The sequence below is a fragment of the Delphinus delphis genome, chromosome 2 (genome assembly GCF_949987515.2).
Source record: "Delphinus delphis chromosome 2, mDelDel1.2, whole genome shotgun sequence".
Classification (NCBI taxonomy): Eukaryota; Metazoa; Chordata; class Mammalia; order Artiodactyla; family Delphinidae; genus Delphinus; species Delphinus delphis.
In genome coordinates, this window is record NC_082684.1 from 27,332,116 (window position 1) to 27,349,734 (window position 17,619).

The 17,619-nt window shown below is 42.4% G+C and overlaps 1 protein-coding gene and 1 pseudogene across 7 annotated transcripts in view; one reads left to right on the top strand and one right to left on the bottom strand.

The window, feature by feature from the left end:
* The window catches only part of TTLL5 (tubulin tyrosine ligase like 5), a 305,725-nt gene that overhangs the window by 123,663 nt on the left and 164,443 nt on the right, over positions 1–17,619 (bottom strand). The window lies entirely within an intron of this gene.
* LOC132419483 (small ribosomal subunit protein uS5 pseudogene) lies at positions 3,188–3,902 on the top strand (annotated as a pseudogene).

The following is a 17,619-nucleotide window of genomic DNA, read 5'->3' on the forward strand; positions in this document are numbered from 1 at the left end:
CCTGATGGCAAGCGGGACACAGACATCGTCCATGTGCCAGGACTTCAAAGCTGACACCGCCTCGGAAAAGCTGAGGTGGGGCTGTTCAGGTATGGAAGGGTTAAGGCATGTCCTGTACTGTTGGTGCTCCATTATTATCACTTTGAAAAGCCATGGCGTTACAGGAAGAGTGTGAGAATGCTGCAGCTTTCCCGGCCAACATTTGGTTCCCATTACCGTGAATAATCTCTCTCCGCCCTCTTTCCCCAACCCCCGCCCTTCTTCTACTTTTTCCACATTTTATATTAAAAGTACATCAAACACTTTTCTTCCTTTTTAATATTTTCCTTAAGCTTCCTTCACTCAATTTGCCTGGTTCTGTGACTTTTCTGGTTATTCATTACTGGGGGAGGGGAAAGGGTAAGCCTCTTGGATGAAATCAATCAAAAACAAAAGCAGGGGAGAAAAGCACTTCAGCAGCGCAGTGTAGGGGAAAGAAGCTAACACGTAGGGATTCTTCCTGGTCTTAATTGATAGTAAGAAAAGAAAGAGCCCACTGAGAATACTTTTACCTTCCTGCTTCTTGGCCTCATCTCAGTTATATTCTTGCCTGAAAACAAAGCATCTCTAAAATAATATATCTGAAGATAGGTCTATGCCTAATTTTATCATCAGTAAAAAAGGAGAGAATCTGCAGGAAAGGAATAAGTGATAGTCTAGTAGAATAGATGCTGGCAAGTGTGTGAAGAAAGAGCACGCTCCAGATTGGAGGGGGTAGTGGTACAGCCCTTTTACAGCCCTGTTGAGGCCAATTTGACAGTATCTATACAAATTCAAAGTGTATATATCATTTGATCCAACGAATTCCACTTCTTGGAATGTATCCCATAGAAATACTTGCACATGTGTACAAAGATATATGTACAAGGCATTCACTGCAGATGCCTAAATTGGATACAACTTAGTGCTCTTTAATAGGAGAATGGCAAAATAAATTATGGTACATTCATCCTTTGGAAAACTACATAGTGGTTAAGAATATTCAGATAAGCTTACATAGGGACTTCCCTGGCGGTCCAGTGGTTAAGACGCTGTGCTTCCACTGCAGGGGGCATAGGTTTGATCCCTGGACAGGGAACTAAGATCCCGCTGCGTGGCCCGGCCAAAGAGAAAAAAGAAAAGCTTATATAAACAAACCAGAGAAACATGGAGACATTAGGGAGGAAAAAAAGTCACAGAAAAATATACAGATCAACCTTTTAACTGTGGCTACCTCTGAGGAGGGGGCTTAATCTCCTCATAATCTGTATATGTTTCTGTTAGATTATTTTATGACGTGGCTACATGTGTGTATTACTTGTACACTTAGCTTTTATAAAGTATGAACATAAATATTTCAGTCAATAGAAAATAGGAACATACATAATATACACATGTATGTGTGTATATATATATTAATATATATACATATACATATCCTCCCCTCCCATATAGCCCTGTGTAAACTGTCTTAACCTGCAAGAAATTTGAAACTTGGAAAATTTCTTAACTGTACAACATGTACCAAGTCAGACAAAATGACAGAGAAATGGATCAAAAGGAAAGAAGAAATGATGATTCTGAGAGGCCCAAAAGTTTCCAAGGGCCCAGTCATGATAACGAAAACAGTAAACACTGATCAAATTGTACTATGTGTTCACTGCAGGGATGGGAGGAAGGGGAGAGTGTGTGTGTGTGTGTGTGTGTGTGTGTGTGTGTGTGCGTGTGTGCGTGTGTGTCTGTGTGCGTGTGTGTGTGTGTGTGTGTGTGTGGTTGGGGGGGGCAGGAGGAGGCAGCACAAGAATTCTCAACTTCCACCTTCTGATAGGAATTTAATAAATAAATAATATATAAAATAAAAAGCCCCCAAATGGCAGATAAACATATGATTTAGAAATATGAAGGCAAGTAACAGAAGAAACAGCTGAATAAAAAAAGCTGAAAGCAGTTATCTCTGGAGTGTGGAAATTAAGGTTTGGTAGCAGTGGGAGAAGAAGGGGCAGGGGATTCCCATTTTCATTATAAACTTTATAGAATTACTTAACTTTTAAAACTATATACCTGGGGCTTCCCTGGTGGCGCAGTGGTTGAGGGTCCGCCTGCCAATGCAGGGGACATGGGGTCGTGCCCCGGTCCGGGAAGATCCCACATGCCGTGGAGCGGCTGGGCCCGCGAGCCATGGCCGCTGAGCCTGCGCGTCCGGAGCCTGTGCTCCGCAACGGGAGAGGCCCGCGTACCGCAAAATAAAAACAAAAACAAAAACTATATACCTGAATGACTGTAGGAACCAACTTCCAGGATGGCCCCCAATGATCCCCACCTCCTGGTATTCATATCCTGGGTAATCCCCTCCCACACTGAATGGAGCTGGCCTGTGTAAACAATAGGATATCGCAAAAATGTTAGTGTGTTTGAAAGACCTAAACGTAAGAGTTAAAACTATAAAACTCTTCAATGAAAACAAATGGCAAAAAAGCTTCACAACATTGGATTTGGCAATGATTTCTTGGATACATGCCAAAGCCACAGGCAACAAAAGAAAAAATTAAAAAATTGTTCTTCATCAAAATTAAAAACTTTTGTGCATCAAAGAATACTATCAACAGAGTAAAAATGCAACCTACAGAATGGGAGAAGATATTTTCAAATCATACATCTGATAATCCAAATATATTCTAAATACATACAGAACTCCTAAAACTCCACAACAAAAAGCCAAACTTGATTTAAAAATAGGCAAAGGACCCGAATAGGCATTTTTCTAAAAAAGATACACAAATGGCCAAGAAGCATATGCAAAGATGCTCACCATCACTAATCATGAGGGAAACACAAATGAAAATCCACAATGAGATACCACCTCACACCCATCAGGATGGCTACTATAAAAAAAAAAAGTGTCGGCGAAGATGTGGAGAAACCGAAACCCCTGTGCACTGCTGGTGGAAACGTTAAATGGTACAGCTACTCTGGAAAACAGTATGGAGATTCCTCAAAAAATTAAAAATAGAATTGCCTTTCTGCTCCAAGAAAACACCAAATGGTGGATGACGCTGGTGTTCCAGGAGACCAGAAGGTGGCCGCAGCAGCTCCACAGAGGTATGGGGGGCAGCTTCCGGGGCCAGCGCTGCAGCTACGCTCAGGCTGGAGCCAAGGCCATAGAGCTCGTTGAGGGGAGGCTGAGGACAAGAAGTGGCTCCCGGTCCCCGAGCCAGGCTGCTTGGTCATGGACATGGATACCAAGTCCCTGGAGGAAATACATCTCTTCTCCTCGTCCGTCACGTAGTCTGATATCACGGACTTTTTCCTGAGGCTGACCCTAAAGGGCGAGCTTGAAGACTACACCTGTGCAAAAGCAGACCCACACTGGCCAGCAGACCAGGTTCAAGGCATCTGTTGCCTCTAGGGACTACAAGGGCCATGTCAATTTTGGTAAGCGATCCAAGGAGGCAGCCACGGCCGTCTATGGGGCCATTACCCTGGCCAAACTCTCCCCTGTTGCCAGGCAGTGAGGCTACTGAGGAAGCAAGATCAGCAAGCCCCACGCTGTCCTTTGCAAGGTGACCAGCCACTGTGGCTCTGTGCTGGTGTATCTCATCCCCACCCCAAGGGCACCGGCATGCTCTGGGCTCTTGTGCCCAAGAAGCTGGTGGCCAGTATCAAGGACTAGTACACCTTGTCTGCAGGCTGCACTGCCAGCCTGTGCAACTTTACCACGGCCACCTTTGATGCCATCTCCAAGACTTACAGCTACTCACCTTGACCTCTAGAAAGAGACCATGTTCACCAAGTCTCCCCATCAGGAATTCACTGACCATTTAGTAAAGAGCCATACCAGAGTCTCTGCAAAGAAGACCCAAGCTCCAGCTATGGTCACCACGTAGAGGACTTATACAGGAAAGGTAAAGTGAATTAATTAAGCTTGGAAAAAAACAGAATTATCGTATGATTCAGCAATTCCACTCTGGGTATATATCCAGAAGAACTGAAAGTAGGGCCATGAACAACTATTTGTACACCCGTTAATAGCAGCATTACTCACAAGAGCCAAAAGGCAGAAGCCAGCCAAGTGTCCATCGACAGATGAGTGGATAAACAAAATGTGGTATAGACATACAATGGAACAGTATTCAGCCTTAAGAGAAAGGAAATTCTGACATGTTACAACATGGATGAACCTTGAGGACATTGTGCTAAACGAAATAAGCCAGGCAGAAAAGGACACACATTGTATAATTCCACTCATAGGAGGTACCTAGAGTGGTCAAATTTATAGAGACAGGAAGTGGAAGGATGGTTGCCAGGGGCTGACAGAGAGAGAATGGGGAGTTATTTTTTAATTGTTACAGAGTTTCGGTTTTGCAAGATGAAAAGAGTTCTTGAAGTGGACAGTGGTGACGCACAGTAATGTAACGCACGTAATGCTACTGAACTGTACACTTAAAATGGTAAGTTTTATGTTATGTATACTTTTTCACAATTAAAAAATTAAAAAAAAAAGACTGTGTATGACTTCTGAGCTAGGTCATAAAAGACACGTGCCTTTTGTCTTTCTCTTAAGTCACTCATTCTGGGGGAAGCCAGCTGCCATGTCATGAGGACACACAGGCAGCCCCGAGGAGAAGTCCATCTGTTGAAGAACTGAGGCCTCCTGCCAATAGCCAGCATGAACTCATCATCCACGTGAGGGTGAGCACCATGGAAGTGGATCCTTTGGCCTCCGGCAAGCCTTCAGATGACTGCAGCCCTTCTGGCTGACATCTTAACCATCACCTCATGAAAGAGCCTGAGGCAGAACCACACAGTTAAGCTGCTCCTCGATTCCTGACCCACAGAAACTGAAATAATAAATGTTTATTGTTTGGCTGCTAAAGTTTGAGATAAGTTATTAGGCAGCAATAGATGACTTGTGCAACTATTTAGATAAATTTGAAAAGGAAAAGAGAAATTAGCTTTAACGCATTATCCTATCAGAGTGGCCTGCTAGTCTACCAAAGCACGCATCAGGGTACGTTACTATGATGGCGTGCTGCTAGGTTACAATGCATCTCTTCACTAAAGCCTTAAGAGAGAGATCCTCAACTATGCTGTACTGAGAAAACTTCACAAGAATGTAAAGTGTGATGAGTAGTATATAAAGTATATTTAACTACGTATCTTAGTACAGTGTTCTGGCTCTGTTTGGCAGACGAACGCTGAGCTGGCAGCAGGGTGTACAGCACAGTATACCTGCAATATGTAAGAGGAGAAGTTAACCTCGAGCTGGTGCCAAGTACGGATACTATGTGTTTGTTAGACTACGGAGAAACTTTTCCTCATGAGTATATTAGAGTCTAATCAGGGCAGCAAATAAATAAAAGCACTCACACAGCCACACAGTCCTGAAGGATGACCAGGTGAGGAGTAAAATTTCAGCTTAATGGACACTGTGAGACATTACTCTACTTTAAAACTGATTCCACCACGTGGAATTCACCTGGTTGAGTACTGTTTTGAGTCTTTTAACTCCTTAAAGTGTGTTGAGGAAAATCCTAGTATGTGGAAGTGTGTTTCAAGTGTAAAACAGGTGACAACTGCTCCCACAGCAGGTTTTTAACCAGCTCAGTGTTAGGGTTCTTGTCTAGAGGCAGCCAAAGCTCAAATCCTAAAGATGGCAAGCTGGTTAAAGAGGAAAGTCTTAACCTAATCCACCTAAATGTTTGTGGTACCCAAGACAGGTATTAGTAAAAGAGCTGCCTAGGTGGAAGTCTGCTCTGTGATTATGAATCTAGATATTTAAATGCATTTGGCATACATTAAATTAGTGGATACTGTGTGTCAGATGCCACATTAAGAGATAGGAATATAAAGATGTATCAGTTCGGACTTCTAAGGAGGTGGTAAGGGAAAGACATGAAAATCTGTAATACAATGGAAATGACAGAGCTACAGGCAAGTAGGCAGACTCCATGTGGGATGGCAGTAGAAGGTGCACAGAGTAAGGGTCGGAACTGGGCTTGATCCAGAATGACACAAAGAATTTGCCAGATATGAATGGGGAAGGGAAAGACAATGGAAGTAGTACATATGAAAACCCAGAAATGTTAAAAAAAAAAAAAAACAAACCCAAAACTCAAAAAACTCTGCTGAATTCTTTGGTTGACATTAATTAAAAGGGCAGATAATGGGATAAAATCCCCTTAACATGGCATATCAGGCACTTGAACTTTTCCATCTCATCCTCAACCCTCCCCTACGCGCACGCCACGCTCCCACACGGTGCACTCAGGCATGCTCTTCCATGCCTCCCTGCCTTCACACAAGGCTCTGTGATGCTCACTTAGTTAAAAAACAATAATCCATCCTCTGCAAAGTCTACTCCGGTCTTCCTCCGATAGAGCTTATTTCTCGAGGTCTCAAGATGCCTTCACTGGCATGTTTTTGGTACTGTGACTATTCTTCACAACGACTATTTCTTACTCACTGGACCAACCATTTAAGGCTGGTCATCATTCTGGTCTTTGTCCACTCAAAGCCTGGCAATGTCACAGTCATGCAGTGTTTGCTGAATGAACAAATGCATGAAGAAATGACCACTCCTCTCTCTGGAGTAGTCCTATGTTCCACCTGAAGAAGGGAAACTAGAACAAATAACCCTTTGAGAAGTTAGAGGAATCAAATGGAAAATTCATCAGGCTGAGAATTAGAAGTAGGTTCTCAACCTTGCTTTACCACCAGGTAGGCATGAGAATTTGCACAATCCACTTACTTCTCTAGGTCTCAATTTTTCATACCTGTAAAACAGGGTATGGATAGATGATGTGGACAGGTTTACAGTAATTCTCTTACAGAGGCAGGCCCTGTAAAAATGCTTTCCTATGTCATTTAATTTTCATTTGCTCCTTAGGACATCCCTAGGGATTAGGCTTTTTTTTTTTTTTTTTTTTTTTTTGCGGTACGCGGGCCTCTCACTGTTGTGGCCTCTCCCGTTGCGGAGCACAGGCTCCCGGACGCGCAGGCTCAGCAGCCATGGCTCACGGGCCCAGCCGTTCCGCGGCATGTGGGATCTTCCCGGACCCGGGCACGAACCCGTGTCCCCTGCATCGGCAGGCGGACTCTCAACCACTGCGCCACCAGGGAAGCCCCGAATTAGGCATTTTATCCTCATTTAGGCATAAGTACAGTAGGTTCAAAGAACTTGCCCTAAGCAACATAGCTAGTAAGTGGCTAAAAAGGGGAGGGATCCAAATTGGTCTGCCTGTATAGAATACCTGCTCTCAAACACTAGGTCACAACATTTAAATGTGAGAGTGTAGATATTTTAAAGTAAAAGAATTTGGACCTCCTGAAGCCATATGATAGAACAACAACAACAAAAAAATGGCAGTGCTTTTTTTATCTACTTTTCTCTGAGAAGGAGATGCCTTAAGGTGATAGGGACAGGGTGAGAGGTACATGGAAATGCACCAAACAGAGTCTTAAAAGGGGGAACATCCTTTCTGGATCAAAGGTCTGAGCCTAGAGAAAGAAAGAAAATGCAGGATGAGATAAATGGAAAGGGAGGATTAAAGGGATATAGCCTGGCAGAAAAGCAAGGGAAGGGAGAGGAAAACAGGAAGGGGTGCTGAGCCAAGCTGAGGATGAAGATGGGGGGCTGGACAGGGGGAGGATGATGACAGGGCCCAGTGCTGTTGATGGGCAGAGCGATGGGAAGCGGATGGCCACACTGAGGAGAGAAGGATCCACCAGTAAGGCAATTCCAGCCAAAACTGGGAAATGGGATGGGATGCGTTTGGTTCTTTAAGAACTGAGGGGGTTAAAAGAGAGAGCTCAGCCTGAACCTGAGAGGAGGAAAAGGGGGAGACTAGTAAGAAAAACAATGACCCCACAGGTCTGAAAAGAAGAACCTGCAGACTGAAAGAGAGGTGATGACAGAGAGTGCCTGGAATGGACCATTTAATGCTTTAAACCTGTGCCAAGCTGAGTAATGGGGGATTGAGCTTGTGATTTGCCTGAACTCTGGGAGAGATTAGTCTCTGTATCATCAGCAGCATAAACAAACATTACTATTTTATAGTGATAATAAGTATTATTAATACTGAAAAGACCTAGTCGTGTGTAGTACTTTGTAGTTTACAAAGCATGTTCATGTAGATGATCTCATTGAACTCCCATGACAATCCGAGCACGCTTGCTTCCCACCTGGCAAAATTAGGCTTAAGTTCAGTCAAATGATTTACCTCCAGTCAGGAAGTTCCAGGTGGACCTGGGATTGGCACCTAGGTCTTCCTGTTCCCGCTCCAGGGTTCTTTGGGTAGGAATAAAACATAGCCTGTGCCTTTAACAGACTTACAGTTCAGGAGATCAAGAACAAAGGCATAGAAGATGATTACTCAGGGGAGTATATACTATACTCAAAAAAGAGTGGAGTTCAGAGGAAGGAGCAAATTTGGGGGCCGCTGGAAAAGGTCTGAGATAACTGTAGACTGGATAGGAGAAAGGGACTATTTAAGCAAAGAAGCAAGGAAGCAGAGAACGCTCGGAGTGTGGGCTTTAGAGGGGTGCTTTACCTACCCAGTCCTTCCCCCCACCAGCTTAGCAGCTGCAAGTGCAATCATTTAACAAATACTTATGGTTGACATTGCCCTAAATGCTGAGGATCCAGTGGTGCACAAGATCTACATTCAAGAAATTTACTCCAAGTCTGAAAGTATCAGGGTTGCTTGTTGGGGGATGTCAACTGTTCTTTTGGAAAAGGGTGATGTTCTATTCTCAGAGTGATGCTCTAATTCATCAGAGAAATGTAGGAGCTCCAGTTTTTCAAAACTTAGTATTTTCTCAAATAGAAGAGGACTCTGTTTGCCTCTCCTTTGGCAGGTGATCAGAAAAGATCAGAGCTGAGAAGGGAAAAGGGAGCATTAAAAGTGGCTATTTCACAGCAGAGTCAAAGAAAAAAAGAAAAAGCGGGTTGTGTTTAGCACCTTACTCCACAATTTTATATTTACCCTCCCAACAACCAAGCTCCATTGTATATACTATGCACATACAGTAAAGAAAAAATGTGATATGGGAACACAGTGAGAGAGTCTGTGAAGTGCTGAAACAGCATACCTGGCAGCTGCTAAAACAAAACTTCAAAGATTTGGCTTCTTTGAAAAGCCATCAGGCAGGACCCCACCCACTCCCCCTGCTAGCCCACAGCTTCCCTGGGAGCTGGTACATGTAACCACTTCCGCATGTTTGGCTCTGTTCCCCAGGGCTATAGCAGCTCTATAAGCCAAGTCAGAACTGCCAGCCAAGCAGGTGGGGGGCTGGCGGCTAGGTAAGTGTAGGGAAGCAAGACCTCTCCCCAGTATCTAGTCATGAGCATATCTCAGAAAATAAAATGGTAACGCTAGGATCTGCTTTAAAAGTCCCTTCCTCTCAGCCAGCCCAGCTCTGATTGGTTAGACACTAGTAATTCAGAAGCTCTGAGCTGTTGAGATTCCCAAGGCATTAAAATATGCCCCTCCCAGTACCACAAATTAGTTTAAGAACAGCATCTGTGGTAAATCTCTAGCTCTAAACAAAAGAGGCTTGACAGCTACAAAAGAGCCTAAGAGGATAATCAAGAATATGCCTTACTTTGTACTTTTTTTTTTTTTTTTCCACTGACCAAGTTTGGGTCTCTACACATCTTTGAATCTTCTGGGACAACCTTTTTGTCCTGTACTGTCCAATATGGGAGCCACGAGCCACATGTGGCTTTTGAGTATTCGAAATGTGGCTAGTATGACTGAGGAATTGAACTTTTCATTTTATTTAATTTTAATTGATTTAAAAATTTAAAATCCACACGTGGCTTGTGGCTACCATGTTGGACGGCACTGATCTAGCCACTTATTCACCAAACATTTACTGAGCACTTTGTAGAAGAAAGTGTAAGGACATAATGATGTGTAAGACTCAGTCTCTGACCCTCAAAAGCTTACAATCTAATACAGGAGGTAAGACAAGTATACAAACAACAATAATACAAAGAGGAGTGGTATGTGTTATAGCAGAGGTAAACAGATATTAGAACTTGGAGCAGGGAGATGGTGGCCTGACATTACGCATTCCCCATACTAGCCACCCAGGTAGGGGATGCCAGTACAGTCGTCCCTTGGTATGTGCAAGGGATTGGTTCCAGGACCCCCGTGGATACCAAAATCCAAGGATGCTCAAGTCCCTTATATAAAATGGCACAGTATCTGCATATAACCTACACACATCCTCCCATATACTTTAAATCATCTCTAGATTACTTCTAATACCTAATATAATGTAAATGCTATGTAAACAGTTGCTGGACTATAGCAAATTCAAGTTTTGCTTTTTGGAACTTTCTGAAATTTTTTTTTCTAAATATTTTGATCCGTGGATGCAGACCTGTGGATACCGAGGGCCGACTATAAGTCTATCAAATAAAGGACAGTGAGGAGAGAGGAACTACTGTAGAGAACACCAAAAATCTGAAATATCACACATATTCAGTACACACCATGACTTAGTGGTCACCCAATGTTAAAAGGCTGGAGTAAAGAGATAGTCATCCTATACTGACTGGGCTGTTTAAGCACCTTCTAGGTGTGGCTCTCAAGACTCCTGAGGGTTAGGTGGGGTGGGGAGAAGGAGGGTAAAAAGAACGGTCTCTGCCTTTTCCTCTTCTTCCACACCCTGCCTCTTCCAACAGCACGCCCCCGCCCCCCAAAATGCAAAGGGTCTTTTGCTTGTAGGGCACTTTCAATCTTGGATAACTAGAAAGAACTGAATAGGGTTCAAAGGAGAAGCAGTAAGGACCTGATGACTTGGGAAGGCAGCTGTGTGAGCTCCACCTAGAGGGGTGGGATAGGGAGGGTGGGAGGGAGACGCAAGAGGGAGGAGATATGGGGATATATGTATATGTATAGCTGATTCACTGTGTGATACAGCAGAAACTAACACACCATTGTAAAGCAATTATACTCCAATCAAGATGTTAAAAAATAAAAATAATAAAAAGAAAAAAGAAAAAAAAAAACTTCAGTGGAGAAGAAACAGGGCTTTTTTCTCTAGTTTTCAGATCACTAGGATAGGAAGAGCCACAAAAATTCATTCTCTAGGAATTAAAACTGTGCATTTAGCCAGAGCTTCCTCTGAATTACATCTTTTAGGAACATGAGTCCAGGGGATGAAGAACAGAAGGAAGAGAAAGCCTAATGACATCTGCTTGGGATGTCATCAGGGAAGGTTGCAGAAAGGCTGAGCTGAGCTAAGCCCTGTAGGAGAAAAGGGTTTGAACATGTAAACATACAGGTGAGGAGCAGGGGGTCTGTTCATTCCCTCATTCTTTTACTTAATATTTGTTCTTTATGTTTAAGTGTCTGCTGTTTACCAAGGCACTGGGATACAACAGTGAATAAGACAACTTACACTTTCGTGAAGTAATTATAGTAAATTAATAGGATAAGTGCTACAGAATGGTATAAGGATGTAGTGATGGGAAAATATACTATTTTTGATCCATAGAGTTTGGCTGGAACTAAATGTGTGAAGAATAAAACTGGAAAGGTAGATTGGGGCCAAATACAGATATTCACCTTGAAAATCAGGCCAAGTTATTTTTTGTTTTTGTCTTTTTATTTTGTTTTTGTCTTTTTGTTTTTGTCTATTTATTTTTATATAAATAAATAAAATTTATTTTATAAATTTTATTTATATTGTCTTTCTATAAAAGACCTTTATAGAAGGTCTTTTTATTTCTTCCTTAAAAATTTTGTTTTAATTATCAAAATTAACAAAATATCAACAAAGAAAATCTTTAGAATAAATAAGACAAATGAGAAAGACTTAGCCATGAAAGGTAGAATTGTACCATATTCCCAAGATGTATTCTCCAATTTATCTTTATCAGCAATAAAGTTGGTATTTTGCTATCTTTGATATTTTTCTATAATTTCTCATTTAGTTGTGGAGGCAAGACCTGGAGACAAGTAGAAAGTATGATTAATGATGCTTCATAAGCCTCCAACATCAATTTCTAGACCTTTTAGTTGTATGAACTGAAAAATCGCCTTTACAGTTAGGATCCAGCATGATTTCAGCTTCTATCACTTAAAACTCAAAAGTTTTTGGGACTTCCCTGGTGGCACAGTGGCTAAGAATCCGCCTGCCAATGCAGGGGACACGGGTTCAAGCCCTGGTCGGGGAAGATCCCACATGCCGCGGAGCAACTAAGCTCGTGCGCCACAACTACTGAAGCCCGCGCGCCTAGAGCCCGTGCTCTGCAACAAGAGAAGCCACTGCAACGAGAAGCCCGTGAATTGCAACGAAGAGGAGCCCCCGCTCGCCACAGCTAGAGAAAAGCCCGCACACAGCAACGGAGACCCAACGCAGCCAAAAATAAAATATAAATAAATAAATTTACAAAGAAACCCCCCAAAACTCAAAGTGTTTTGACTAATACATTTTATCAGCTGGACTGGTTCCCATTCACTCTCCCTTGAAAATGCCTTAAACACCTTGTACATTAGCTCTCTTTTTCTTCCTCTCCTTTTCTGCAGGAGTCTGCAGCCTATATACAATCTAGGATGTATTTAAACTCTACCTTAAACCCTTCCTCTGCAGAGCCTTAGATCTCCACCCTTCTTTAGTACCTTTTCTGATCTGCGAGCTCCACTGAGTCCAATGCCCCCCCTTTAATCACTCGCTCTATATTTCACACGCCAAAAATAAGCAAACTTCCAGGGCAGTATTCTCTAGACCGCCCTGCTGAGTGTCAGCTCTAACTTACAGGACTGTGGAGCACATTTCTTGATCCTCTCCTAGATCCTCTCAAAGCACGGAGCACAAAGTAAGTGTGCAGTTACCTCTTGATTGATTAATTTTAGCCTCTCTGCCTACCCAAGCCCCAGCTGCCCTTCCAGAGTCAGCTCACACACCTTTCTTTTCCGTGAAGGTTTTGCCACTTTCTCCAGTCAGAGTGATCAATTTCTCCTCTGAACTTGTACCACTTACCAGCATAATCCTCTTCGTCAACAATTAAGTACATATTGCCTTACAATACTTGCATTAGTAACTTAAGTGACTATCAACTTTCCTCCAGACAGAGTGAGACCCTGTCTATTACCTCCTTCAGAGTGAGCCCCAAGCCTTGCATTTAGGAGATATTCAGTAACATGCTAACTTTTTTAGGATAACATTGTTTTAACAACTACCAGATGAAGCCATTTTCCAGCTGGAACATTACTTATTACCAGTTTCACCTTTCTTCTTTTTCAAGTATTTCAATATACTAAATATTTGGTGAAGAAGGTAAAAAAACTCTTAGGGTCTTGTATTTCAAATGTCAGTGTTGGGTTCAAGCAGCTAGCAAGATATTTGAGAATACAAAGAATATAGACAGATTTTTTCATCTGCTCAGTTTTGCTTGGTGCAACCCAGTTTCACAAGAACATAATTTGATTTCCTGTAGCCTTTAGGTACAACCTATTTATTACCCACCCCCCTTATGGTTTCCTTACCTGTGGTGCCAGAGAGCCTAATTTTCTCATCTAAAGCCTTCTAGATTATAGTCACATTACTGAGATGCACCCATATTTCATTTTCATTACAGAAAGATAGTAAAACTTCTTTTAAAAAACCAGGCAAAACGTGGCATTGATTATTGACTTTGAAGCCAAATTAATACAAGTCTTAGCCTGATAATTCATGAAAGCCAAAAAACACCCCTTTATTGCCTCTGAAGCATAAGAATGGTCCAATTAGGACAAGAGTTCTACTGTTGCTTGTTACTAACACGTGGGCCTGCCACATGATGTGACATTTTGAATTCCTAAGCTCTCATATATTGCCTCTCTCACTCTAGCCCTACTCGCATTTCCCAAAGAACGCTTGGCTCCATGTTAAAATGTTACCTTTTAAGTTTAGCTTCTCTTATTTTTCCTTAGGAGCATTTTAATAGTTTATAATCAAAATTTTAATATATAGATCCTTACTTCACTATAAAAACAAATAATGTACACCTGAGCATTGTGATTAGGTATAACTGCTTTTGTCACCGTGATACGATATGACAGTGCACGTAAGTGATGGCCAGTTGTATCTGAACTCAGTGGTGTAGCAATACCGTATCCTAAGCAAGTCTAATTTTTTATGTTTTTCTCTTTTCTGAAAAGGGAACTAAGAGTTATCAGGAAACTACACCAAAACCAGAACTTACACCAAAATTTTGCTCCTCAAAAGGGCTGCAGGGACGAGAGAACCTGTACTCCTTTTCAGACCGTATGAGTCTATTGTTTTCTTTTATTAAAATATAGATACAGGAAGATTTTTTTCCTTTTAGCCTCTTAAATCCTAGGACTTAAAAAAAAAAAAAAGCATTGATATTTTAGCTGTACTCGGTCAGTAATATATGCTGAGAGTCTTTCAGCAGAAAGATGGGCAGGAGGGTAGGATGAGGTCTTTAGCTAAAGGTTCAGTGAAGCCAGCTGGTTGTCCTAAATTTGTTGAGTCAACATTAAGTAAGCTTTAAAAATGGATCATCAGTGTTCCTCTACAAGAGTCAGAAAGAAAGATATAGTGTTTCTTCACCACTGTGGTTCTTTCCAACCTCTTTTAGGGCTGGTAAACAGCTATGTTGGAAAGATAGAAGATGACAGAAAAACCATGTGAGAATTAAACTGAATTATGAATTAAGTAACTGTGATAAAATTTCCTAATTCTAGAAAAGGAGTCTCACTCAGCTTGTACATGGATTTTTGTCATTCAGTCCTCTTAGAACCAAAATAATCATCAATTGTGGATGGATATCAAATTACAAAGTGAACAGCTAAATAAGACAGAGTCTTGCCTCTAACAATGACTCTGTGTGTATGTGTCCGAGTGTGCATGTGTGTGTGTTAATCCTGAGGAAATGTATATAAGGTAGTTTATCTTTAATGCTTTGAGAGGGAGGGGAGAAGGCAAACGAAACTGGAAAAATGCTACACTGGCAAACCACAAAGCAAGCTGCATTTTATTCTGGCTTGCAGATAAGAAAAGATCCCCGTCTTCCACTCCTGATACTAGGCCCAAACATTCCCTAACTTACTTTGCCTAGGCCTTGGTATGATGTCCAGCCAGCGATCTCTGACACATTTCCAAAGTTTACCAACATTCCTTCAATAGGCAGAAGTCCAGTGATTCTGGCCTTGGGACAAACACCTACAGCACTCAGCTCTCTTGGTGAAGGAGGAACTGTAGAATCTGTCACAGAGCTTGAACTGACACAGAGCATAACCCTTGAGAGGTTATGTGTCTGGCTGAGTGAGAAAAGAAGCAGAGGAATTTCAGATAGAAGTTCAGGCCTTTATCACCCGTGTGCCAGAGAAGCGTTTTTCTCAAGGGGAAGGAGTGGTTAAGAGCTAAGACTCAGGAGGAAGGAGGTCAGGTAAACTTTGTTTTATGGGAAGGAAGGAGGATGAGAGAAATAGCCCTTCTACATAACTCTGAACAAGAAAGAGTTTCTTTTTGTTTTTAGGCCCCCCAAAAGTGGTTTCTTTTTGTGATTGTGCTCTTTGGCTAGAGAGTGTTGTTTATATAACAGGATAAAGTACAAAATTATAAGCTCCAAACTCCTCCAGAGGAAAGCTCTCCCAAAGCTCGACCCCCAGGATGGATGGAAAATATGAGTGTTTACTGGCTGGAACATTGAGCCGCAATGGAAATTTCAACATTCAGAAGAAGATAGCAGAGAGGAAGGGCCTGTTAAGTAGAAAGAAGTCACCCTTCAACAAAGGGGTCAAAGAAAAGGAAGAGTCTCCTGTGGGCCCCGCTCTGATGGCCCTTCCTCAGCTGGAAAGGCTACATCTCTGCGATCCAGCTCCAGGAGTGCACTGCATATGGCTGATGGCCAGTTTCCTCTAAACCAGATACTAAAACATGGAGTGTAGCAATCCCACATCCCAAGCAAGTCCAATTTTAAGTTTCTCCTTTTTTTTTTTTTTTCCTGGAAAGGGAACTAAGTGGTATCAAGAACCTACACCAAAACCAGGCACTATACTGGTTACTTTCACATGCACAACTCTACTAAATCTTATAACAACTTAATGAGGTAGGTATTATTAGCTGCACTTTTAAGCAGATGGGGAAATTGTGGCTCAGAGAAGCTAGGCAACTTGCACAAGGTCATACACTCAGTAAGGCAAACCCTGAAGTCCCTTCTCTTTTCACTATACCCTGCCGTCTTCCTAACAGGGGTTGATGGCCTCCTTTCCTATAAAGTAAACATACTGGGCTTCCCTGGTGGTGCAGTGATTGAGAGTCCACCTGCCGATGCAGGGGACATGGGTTCATGCCCCGGTCCGTGAAGATCCCACATGCCGCGCAACGGCTGGGCCCGTGAGCCATGGCCGCTGAGCCTGCGCGTCCAGAGCCTGTGCTCCACAACAGGAGAGGCCACAACAGTGAGAGGCCCGCGTACCGCAAAAAATAAATAAATAAATAAATAAAGTAAACATACTTTTAAAGAAATAGAAACATTTAAAGGACTAGTTTCAGAATAATTCCCCTAAACAGAGGAAGAAAATGGAAACAAAGCCTTAGCATTTTGGTTGCTGAATAATTTTTGCAGAACTATGGGGCTCTCTTTTAAAACCTCACACACTCCTCCTCCTATTCTCTTTATTGTGGTTAAAAAAAAAAGTATAACTTTAAATTTACCATCTTAACCATTTTTATGACTACAGTTCCGTAGTGTTAAGTACAGTCACACTGTTGTGCAACAGTTCTCTAGAACTTTTTCATCTTGCAAGTTTGAAACTCTATAGCCGTTCAACGCTAATTCCCCCTCCTCTATTCCCCCAGCCCTTGGCAACCACCTTTCTGCTTTCTGTTTCTACAATTTAGACGACTTTAGACACTTCATAGGAGTGGAATCATACAGTATTGGTCCTTTTGTGACTGGCTCCTTTCACTAAGCATTATGTCCTCAAGGTTCAGCCATGTTGTAGCCGGTGACAGGGTTAAATCCTTACACCCTCTTCTTGATTCTCTTTCTTCTAATTGCCTGGGTCACACAATTTAAATCTTTTTGTTATATGCTGCCCAACACTGTTTCCTAACTGTTCCATGTGTATGTGGCTCCTCCTCGCTGTTAGACGGTAACCTCTTAGTGATCCAACACCAGGTCTTCAAAGTCTTTTAGACTCTACCCAGCGCTCAGCACTACGCCGACAGCATAGAAGATACATCCTGGACAGTAAACTCTGGGAGACTGGGGACGATTCTGTCTTATTTGTCGCTACTCCCAGCAGCTAACACAATGCCTGACACATAGAAAATGAACAGAACATGTTTTATTAAAGACAATAAACTCAATATTTCTGAGAACTGAAAATGAAAAGATGGGAAGTCAGGGTCCTGAATCTCCAGCAACATTCGTGAGAAATAATCTAGGACTTTCCCGGTGGCGCAGTGGTTAAGAATCCGCCTGCCAATGCAGGGGACACAGGTTCGAGCCCTGGTCCGGGAAGATCCCACATGCCGTGGAGCGACTAAGCCCGTGTGTCACAACTACTGAGCCTGCGCTCTAGAGCCCGCGAGCCACAACTACTGAAGCCTGCACGCCTAGAGCCCGTGCTC